The sequence below is a fragment of the Castor canadensis genome, chromosome 12, assembly GCF_047511655.1.
Source record: "Castor canadensis chromosome 12, mCasCan1.hap1v2, whole genome shotgun sequence".
NCBI lineage: Eukaryota > Metazoa > Chordata > Mammalia > Rodentia > Castoridae > Castor > Castor canadensis.
Window position 1 is genome coordinate 29,382,603 of NC_133397.1, and position 9,825 is coordinate 29,392,427.

The 9,825-nt window shown below is 35.7% G+C and overlaps 1 pseudogene; it reads left to right on the forward strand.

The window, feature by feature from the left end:
* Positions 1-639: 639 nt before the first annotated feature.
* Positions 640-1,462, forward strand: LOC109703293 (non-histone chromosomal protein HMG-17 pseudogene; annotated as a pseudogene).
* The last annotated feature ends 8,363 nt before the right edge of the window (positions 1,463-9,825 follow it).

Below are 9,825 nucleotides of genomic sequence, written 5' to 3' on the forward strand. Positions count from 1 at the left end.
CTGTGATTCTACCATGCTGAGAGCAGAATAAATGCTCACAAAATGCACACAGAACAAATTAACCCACTTCAGATGAATGCAAGCTATAGAGCTGTCATCTTTGGAAGAAAGTAATACTGACAGCATCATATTGCTGACAGCATTTCTGACAGTCCTTCCCAGACTGATAAAATTCTGGGAAAATGAAGCATTTGGAATTTGTCTGCTTTGCTCTATTAATTAATTTTGGATTATGAATCCTCCAGACTTTATAGAATGTGACTGAGTATGGAATGGACACACATCTTAGCTGTTTGTTTACCTGATCAAAATATCCTTCAAGTTCCTTCTTCTGCCATCTTGAAACAACTTCCTTGTTTTCCACACAGATTCACTCAAATGACTGTGTAAGGACAAACTGACTAATATTTATATGTTAGATATTCTTTCAAGGTCCATATTATGTAAGTCAGAGGAACAGTGATTAGTTTGATCTAAAGTTTTAAGGAAAGGATTTAAGAAGATCAAGATCAAGGGTCACAAAAGAAGGGGTGAAGACATTCCAGGTGGAGAGAGAAGAAAGACTGCAAAAACAGTGACAAAGCAGGGACCTATAAGCAAAGGTGTGACAAAAATATTTGAACAAGAATTAGAGAGCAGTGTGAAGAGGAGGCGAGAACGACCCCTGGATCGACCAAAGCCGCGTGCAACTGCATCCCCGCGTTCAGCGTCTACGTTTCTTCCTCCCGCCGCGGCCCCACCATGCCCAAGAGAAAGGTTGAAGGCGATGCTAAAGGAGATAAAGCCAAGGTGAAGGACGAGCCACAGAGAAGATCCGCCAGGTTGTCTGCTAAACCTGCTCCTCCAAAGCCAGAGCCCAAGCCTAAAAAGGCCCCTGCAAAGAAGGGAGAGAAGGAACCCAAAAGGAAAAGGGGAAAAGCTGATACTGGAAAGGATGGAAATAACCCTGCAGAAAATGGAGATGCCAAAACAGACCAGGCACAGAAAGCTGAAGGTGCTGGAGATGCCAAGTGAAGTGTGTGCATTTTTTGACAACTGTACTTCTGGTGACTGTACAGTTTGAAATACTATTTTTTATCAAGTTTTATAAAAATGCAGAATTTTGTTTTACTTTTTTTTTTTTTTTTTTTAGCTATGTTGTTAGCACACAGAACACTGCACTATTTTGGGAGAAGGAGCGTGTGTCACTAATTGAATATCTCCAAAGCTGGATCAGTGTAGGGGAGAAACATCTTTCCCTGCTAGTTTTGAGGCTTCCTTTTGGCCCTCAGGAGGAGGGATTCCATGGCATTGACACACAAAAGCCAGTCACCTTGACACAAATGCCCTGTGATGTGGGAAAACTCATTTTTATGTCCTCCTCCCTCTCCATCATCAGCATAGACTTTAACTCCCTTAAAACCAGAGGCCTGTTGGGACCTGACTCACCAAGATTGGTTTTGCCAGTATGTCAGGCAATCTGGACTTTTCAGTGACATCATTGAATCTTCAGATTGATAATTCTGCCATTTTCATTTCATTTCCTGAAAGTCAGGGTCAGCTTGTGAAAAGTTGTTAAACATGTTTAATGTGAAATGTCAACCCTCACTCTAAACTTCCCTGTTCAGAGCTTCAAATGAAGATGTCATTGGGTTTTATAGTGGCTTTCTGATTTTGGTAGTCCATCCAAGAAGGAAGTTTGAAAGTTGTTGTATACTGTTTAAAGATTGTCTGCCTATGTCTTGCCTGAAATACCATGATTGTTTATGAAAAGTATCTTTAATAAAGCTGGATACAGTTTGGCTTGGAAAAAAAAAAAGAATTAGAGGGAGCTGACCTAAAGAGATTAAAAGAAAAAACAATAAAAACGTTTGAAAGTTATAAGGAGGCCTGCAAGAGAGAGATCTTTAGATGTTAGGTTGATATTTTTTTTTTCTGCTGCTTTTGGGTGGTTAGCATTTCTAGGGCTTTTCTGAATATACGAAACTTTTAAGAATGGAAGGTCTGGCTGGGACAATGGCTCACAGCTGTAACCCTGGCAGTTGAGAGGTAGAGATCAGAAGAATCAGGGTTTGAGGCCAGTCTGTGTGAAAAGTTAGTGAGAACCTATCTCAACCAGTAAGTTGGACATGGTGGCTCACACCTGTCATCCCAGCTATGTAGGAGGCATAAATAGGAGAATCTCAGTCTAAACCAGCCTGGGCAAAAATTTGAGACCTATTAGAAAAATGAAGCAAAAAGGTTGAAGACGGCACAAGTGGTAGAGTACCTGCCTAGCAAGCTCACAACATTAAGTTCAAATCTCAGTACTACCAAAAAATAAAAGAAAAGAAAAGAATGGAAACTCAAGTTATTTATTCTTTCCTTAAAACCCTGTTCTTACTCTTCTCCTATAAGAAAAGGAATTGCAGAACTGGGTACCCCTCCTGCAGCTTAGATTCATGATGTACACTGATGTGCCTCCTTAAGGGGTGGCAATGAGGTAGAGAACCCAAATATCTGCTGACCCCTGCCTGCAGATTCTAGCCTGAGCTAAGTGACACTCGGGAGTGAGAGCCGGCCTCGAGCCCTTAAAGCTGGGAAAATGTCTTTCAGTTTCCTACTGCTGATTCTTTGTGTGACTAGAATGGGAAACCTAGAGCTGCACACATTTAACACATAGCTTTTAGCATATGGAAGGGACCTAGACTTGTTTTTATCAAATAAAATAATGTTAGTGATAAAAATGTTTAAATGAAATTACTAAAAACTTTAGTTCCCATTATTTAAAACAATTTTTTATTGTTATGCTGGGGTTACATTGTGGCATTTACAAAAGTTCTTACAATATATCAAACATACTTGAATTCACCCCCTCCATCACTCTCCTTTATCCCTCCTCCCCCCATTCCTGGAATAGTTTCAACAGGTATCATTTTTCCATTTACATACACGTGTGCACAATATTTATACCATATTCACCCTCCTCTACCTTTCCCCATATTCTCCCTCCTCCCTCTGGTACTAACCCTCCTGAAGGACCTGTTCTGCCCTCCTGTTCTCCAATTTTGTAAAAGAAAAAGAAATGACAGTTTTGTTTATTTAAGATAGCTATATGGAGAGTTTCTTTTTGACATTTCAATGTGCAGATGTATTAAAACCAGAATTGGTTCATCTCTATTTTTCTCCTTTCTATATTAGTCTCCTTTTTATGGTGATTTCAACAGGTTTAAAAATTCTACATTCTTCTATAGAAAATACATCAACCACATTCACCTTCAGAACTTCCTTTTTGTATCCTCCCTCTCTTGTATGTGACTTCCCCTTAGTGTGACCTGTTTTTCATAATATTGCTGTATTGGTGTTAGATCTATATTCCACATGTGGGAGAAAACGTGGCTTTTGGCTTTCTGAACCTGGCTAACTTCACTTAAGATGTTGTTGTTAAGGGCAAAATAGTTTCTGCTGGGTATTGGTGGGGGGAGAGGGAGGGGGTGGAGTGGGTGGTAAGGGAGGGGGTGGGGGCAGGGGGGAGAAATGAACCAAGCCTTGTATGCACATATGAATAATAAAAGAAAAATGAAAAAAAAAAGATGTTGTTGTTTAGTTCCATCCATTTATCTGCAAATGACAAAATTTCATTCTTCTTTGTGGCTGAATGAAAATTCATTGTGTATAAATTCCACATTTTCTTAATCCACTCATCAGTAGTAGAGCATCTTGGCTGTTTCCGCAGCATAGCTATTGTGTAGTTCACATCACTTTGTTTATATTTTCTTTCAACATTTTATACTACCTCAAAACTCCTTAGTGGAGTATTGAAAACTCATGTTTACTAATACAATATTATTGTATTATTGTATCATATCTTCAATTGCTACTGATCATCTCAGCAATCTTTTATTTGAACACATTGTATATATTATGAAAACTATAAAAATGACCTTTTCTTATCAAATTAGGTAATATAATTTTTCATGTGCAGGATCATTTTTTCAGTTTAATGTGACTAAATAATGTAATGATTTCTATAATGCCTTAAAATATTTGATACACTGTGACTACACTATAAAATTAAAAGTAAAATTAGATGGACTGAAAAGCTAAACATATTGAGTTTATGAGTTGATATATAATTACTGCTAACCAAAAGCAGAACACCAGATAAGTGTTCAGTGCCAGAATTTTATAGTTTGATCATACTATATTATTTTGTGACTTTCTGCCTGAATAGAAACAAACCGATGTGCTTCTATAACAAATACAAGTTTAATGCATCCTGACTGTGGGAATGAAGTGAGTGCTTTGCTGAGCTGTCCTCCCTCCCTTTCTATTTAATCCTTTTTCCTTCATTAGGAATTTTTCCATTCAGTACTATCAGTATAGTCAGCGGATGGGTTGTCTCTTGATTAGCTTTTGCCAGCCTCTGTTGTGCCCTACTACTTGAAATGGACAGAAAAAAATAGCAAAACTGACTTGGGTGAGTATCAGAATTCTCTGACTTTCAAGAGGAAGACTGTACCCTATGAATGGTGATGCATTCCCAAAGCAAGGCATTCAGAATATCTGGCAATCCTGTATGGCATTCTTTCCCTTAGAGTATTATAAAACTTTTAGGAAGGTTCTCAGCCTCTACTAGAATGCAGTTCCATGATGAGGTTTTGCAAGCAGCCTTCCAATGCTTTGCTTTCCTTCATTCCTTTAAACTTAAGACAATCTTTCTGTGTCCTCTTTGTTCCTTTATTTCTTTCACCAACCCTTTCCTTGCTGTTTACCATCTCATTTTTTGTGATAATTAGTACTTGAATCCTCTTCACAACATCATTTCTCTCTTAGCACTTTTAAATGGAGACCCTTTGCCTTTTATCCATTAGAAAAGCAAAAAATAGGGAAAGAACTCTTAATTTATGTGTCTTTATTCAGATGAGTAGGTTATTGCATTTGCTTAAATAAGTAACACATTGTTTGTCAAAACCCAGGCATAACCAACCAAGAGTGTAGTATAGAGACTTTTAGCATCAAACTGACCTTCTTAATGAATCCTAACTCACTAACTTCATGATACTGAAAATCTGAAAAGCCTCTTTAAGTATAAATTCTTTTCTTCCCTAGAGTAGACATACTCTTAAATGAAATGATATAAATAAAATAATTAGCATTCTCTATGGCATGTAGTAAGAACACAGTAAATATCAGCACATTAACCATTATACTTCATTTTCAGATTTTTTTTATGTGATAAGACTGATAATTTAGTAGATAGAACATAGGCTTTTAAGGCATATGCATCTGAGGTTATGTTTTGTCTCTACCATTGTAGAGATTGGAGCTCTTGGGGGATTTATTAACCTTGTGATTTCAGTCTAATCCTTTGTACACTGAAGTTATAAGAACCTATTTAACACCTCCATCATGAAGATAGTGTCATAAGAGAGCTATGTGACTAGAACTCTGGCTAGCATGTAGCGTTTACTTGCAAAGACAGACTTTGCCTCTAAAGTGATGATTTTTCTCATCTTTGTGGTTGCCTTTGAATAAAGGAAGCTAGCCTTCTATTTTCCACAAAAACGTTAGCACTGACCTACTAATTTTTCTTTTCCCTTTGTTTCACCATTATTTTGGATTACTACAAAATTATCCTGACTTTTGTAATGTATCACATTAGTAACCAGAATTTGGGTTGTATTATCATCGAGAACTGTTCTAAGATCTTAAAATTTGAAATTATTCTTTCTGACCACCAAGATTTCAACTCAGACACCATCCATGACTTCCTCGCCTTCACACTCATCATGACCTCTATGCCTTCAGTACTGCCTTGTTCTTGTAATCAGTTTCCTTAACCAATGATCACCTGGCTCAACTTATGCACCTGCTTTGCTTTAACTTCGTAAATTTTGTGTTGTCTTGTGAGTCACTCCAACAACTACAAATGCTGACCACGTGTTTCTATACCTTGTTTTTCAGAAGGAATTTATGAAGTATTGATCTATTTTAATTATTTCTTTATTTTGAATTCAGTGTGGACTGAAATTACTTGGGCACGAAATTTACTTTGTTGGAAGGTTTGGGTCACTATTTCAATTTCTTCGACACAGTTACTCAGCTTTTCTGTTTCTTTTTAAATCAGTTTTGGTTTTAATTTGACTTAATTTATATCTTTCAAAGAATGTATCCATTTCACCTAAACACAAGTTATATATGATATGCTCCCTTTTTTATCATTTTGATAGTTTAACATCTGTGGGAACTGTAGTGACATCCTTTCATTCCCAGTACTTATAATTCATTCATTTCTCTCTGTCCCTGTCTCTTTCCCTCTTCTTTGTTTTTCTTCCTGTCTCTTTCTTCTCACATTTATTTGCCAAGATAGAGGTTTATATATTTTATTAAATTTTTAAAGAATTCAGTTTTTAATTTTGTCATTTTGTATAATTTTTCATTTAAAAACTAGTTTCTTCTCTTCTTAACAATCTGATCTCACTTATAAAGTTTAAGAGAAGACAAAATAAGCAATATGTACATACATGGTAAAACCAGCAAAAATGTTTATCGCAAAATTCAAGACAATGATCTTTTGTATAAGTCACCTATTGCTTCAGTAAGTTCAACAGTGCAGTTAACTCAAGAGGCCCAGCAACTAAGAGAAAGGATGGGCAAATGGGACTACATGAAATTAAAAAGCTTATGCACAACAAAAGAAATGGTTTCTAAATTGAAGAGATCACCCACAGAATAGGAGAAAATCTTTGCTAGCCATACATCAGACAAGGGACTGATAGCCAGAGTAACGGGGAGCTCAAAAAAAAAAAAAAAAAAAAAAAAACCTCAAAAATCAATGTACCAATAAAGAAGTGGGAGACTAAACAGAACTTTTTCAAAGGAAAAAGTCCAAATGGTCAAAAAACACAGAAAAAAAATGCTCACCATCCCTGGACATAAAGGAAATGCAAATCAAAATCCACTAAGATTCCACCTCACTTCTTGTAGAATAGCTATCATCAAGAACACCACCAATAACAAATATTGGCGAAGATGTGTGGGAAAAAGGAACCATTGTACACTGCTGGTGGGAATGTAAGCTAGGACAACTGGTTTGGAAAACAATACGGAAGCTTCTTAGTAAACTAAACATAGATCTGCCATATGATCCAGCTATACCACTCCTAGAGATATACGCAAAGGAATGTGACTCAGGTTACTCTAGAGGCACCTGCACACCCATGTTTATTGCAGCACTATTCACAATAGCCAAGCTATGGAAACAGCCAAGATGCCCCAGATCAATGAATGGATTAAAAAGATGTGGTATTTATACACAATGAAATTTTGTTCAGCCACAAAGAAGAATGAAATTTTATCATTATCAAGTAAATGGATGGAACTGGAGAACATCATCTTAAGCAAAGTTAGCCAGGCTCAGAAGGCTAAAAATCTTATGTTCTCCCTCATATGCAGATTATAGACCTAAAACAAATGCAGTAATATTATTGTACACTCACTGCAGAGGAGTGAATATAGTAATCTTAAATTGGCAGAAGCCACTATGGGAGGGGGGACTAAGAAGTAATGAAGAAGTCTGGTAGAGATGAACCAATGTGGGTTGTAATACACAAGTGCATGGAAGCAACACTTGGAATCTCTCTGTGTAGCTAGCTTTATCTCAAACAAGCAAAAATGCTATGTCTTTCTCATTATCTCATGTTTTCTCAGAGAACAAGAGGGTCAGGGAGGTGATCCAAACAATGTATACACATGTGAATAAATGTAAAAACAATAAAATAAAAAAGATTAAATAAAGTAAAATTTATTGACAAGCCAGAAAGAAAAAAAACAGTGCAGTTAATGTCCTATTTTAAAAGGGAAAGGTAGATTTAATTTTTTTCTGCTCTTTTCATTTTTTTATCTCTTTACATTCAAAAGGTTGAAATGTTCATTTTTTAGTTCCTTAGGGTGGAAGCTTACATCATTGATTTGAGACATTTCTTCTTTTTCATATAAAGTTTCAATAATATTGATTTTTCTCTAATTTTGCTCAGATAAATTTGTCATCTTCCTTCTTAATCATACTATTGCAAAAGTAATTTTACCATTTTTCTCTTTATCATTTAGATTTTGAATTTCAATTAAGTTGAGTTTCAGTCTTATTCAAGTACTTATATTTGTTCTTTCAAACCATCTTTATTCTGTATCCAAAAATCTTCTGAAACTGATTTCGTGTTAAGACCTATGCAAACACTCTAATAATAGTCACTTAGACATCACTTTTGAGTTCCTTTAATAGACCACACATCTTTCATAAAATAAACTGAAATCTCTTCTTTTTGGATACAAAAGTCTCCATATTGTAAGTTTCATCTATCTTCCTAGATTTACCTCCATTTGTTTTCTGTGTTGACCTATACTGAAACTAAGATAGTTCCTGTCCCCTATTCCTGTGTTTTCAGGTGTGTTTTAGTCATATTCTTTCTGCTGTAAATTCTTCCCCTATCACTACCCTGACCTTAGAAAAATTGCATCCATTTACTTGTTGATAACCATTTACTCTCAGAAAAATCTTCTGATTTCTTAATTTGATGCAATGCATTTGGAATTGTCTAATATGTTATTGGATTTCACTTATGAACCTACCTGTTACCACCTGAATTCTATCTATTGTGTTGGATTTCTGATGAAAGAAAATCTTATTTAATCATTTTTGTACTACTTATCACATCACTTACATGAACAAAATCATAAGTACACTTTTTTAGACTTCAGAATTAGATTCTGTCCCTTGGTCAAGAGCATGATTTCTCATAAATTAATAATTATTTTAAAATTACTAATTTCAGAAACAGTTTCCTAGCTCCTTTTTGCTAGAGGCATGCTAGTTCAATTGTCTAAAAAGAAGGTGTGGTAGAAATTAATATTAAAGAAGTGAATGATACCAACTATAGTAAGCACATTTTTACACATGACCCCACCCACATTCCTATAAAAGGAAATGACCATAAGTTTATCTTTTTGTTTTGTTTTGTTTTATGGCTGATTGAACTACAATCTATCACATTTTAAGGTAGGTCAAGTTCAGAGATTTTGCAAAAGGATATGTTTTCTTCTTTGAGCTAGATAGATTGAGGAATATTAGCATTTATTTACATCTTGACATGGTATTTGGTAAGGGCAGCTCCTTCTGCCTTTTGAACTTACTAAAGCCTATTCAAATCTATATTTGAATATCTATATTTGGCATTTTTATTGCACTATCTTTCCAAAAGACAGTATGTAGCCTTACAGCTCCATGCTATGCCAATGGTTTACAACTAATGGTGAGAAAAGATTTTTTAAAAAGTGAGATGATGAATCATGTAGGCACATTTCCAAAAGAATCCACATCTTCCTTACAGGTTGTTGCTAACTTGACTTAACTGTGTTTGATGTATGGCTCATGATGGGATGGCAGAGTAAGTGGGTGGGAAATCTTGCTCAGGCATGTTCTCATTGTCCCTCTCCCTTCCTCTCTTCCCCTGCACATCCCAGAAGTGGACAAGAATACTGTATTGTTTTAGTCCTCTAATATCATGAGAAAAAAGACAGTCTTGCAACACTTCTCATTATAAAATTCAATTTCTGACAGCAGGCTGAAGGCAGAGGCTTACGAATAACAAGGAGATAGGGGAAGGGGAATTCATGGAAAAAAAAAGAGTAATTTTCCTGGGATTAAAAGATAATTCAAAAAGCAACAAATCAATAAAACAGATAAATCTGTGAGAAAAAGAACTGCTAGAAAAAAAATATATATTTTGGTTGTTAGTAAAGATACTCACAGTGGAAACTAGAGGTTTTTGAATCCCCAAGAACCAGAACAAGTATTGTTCCATGGTC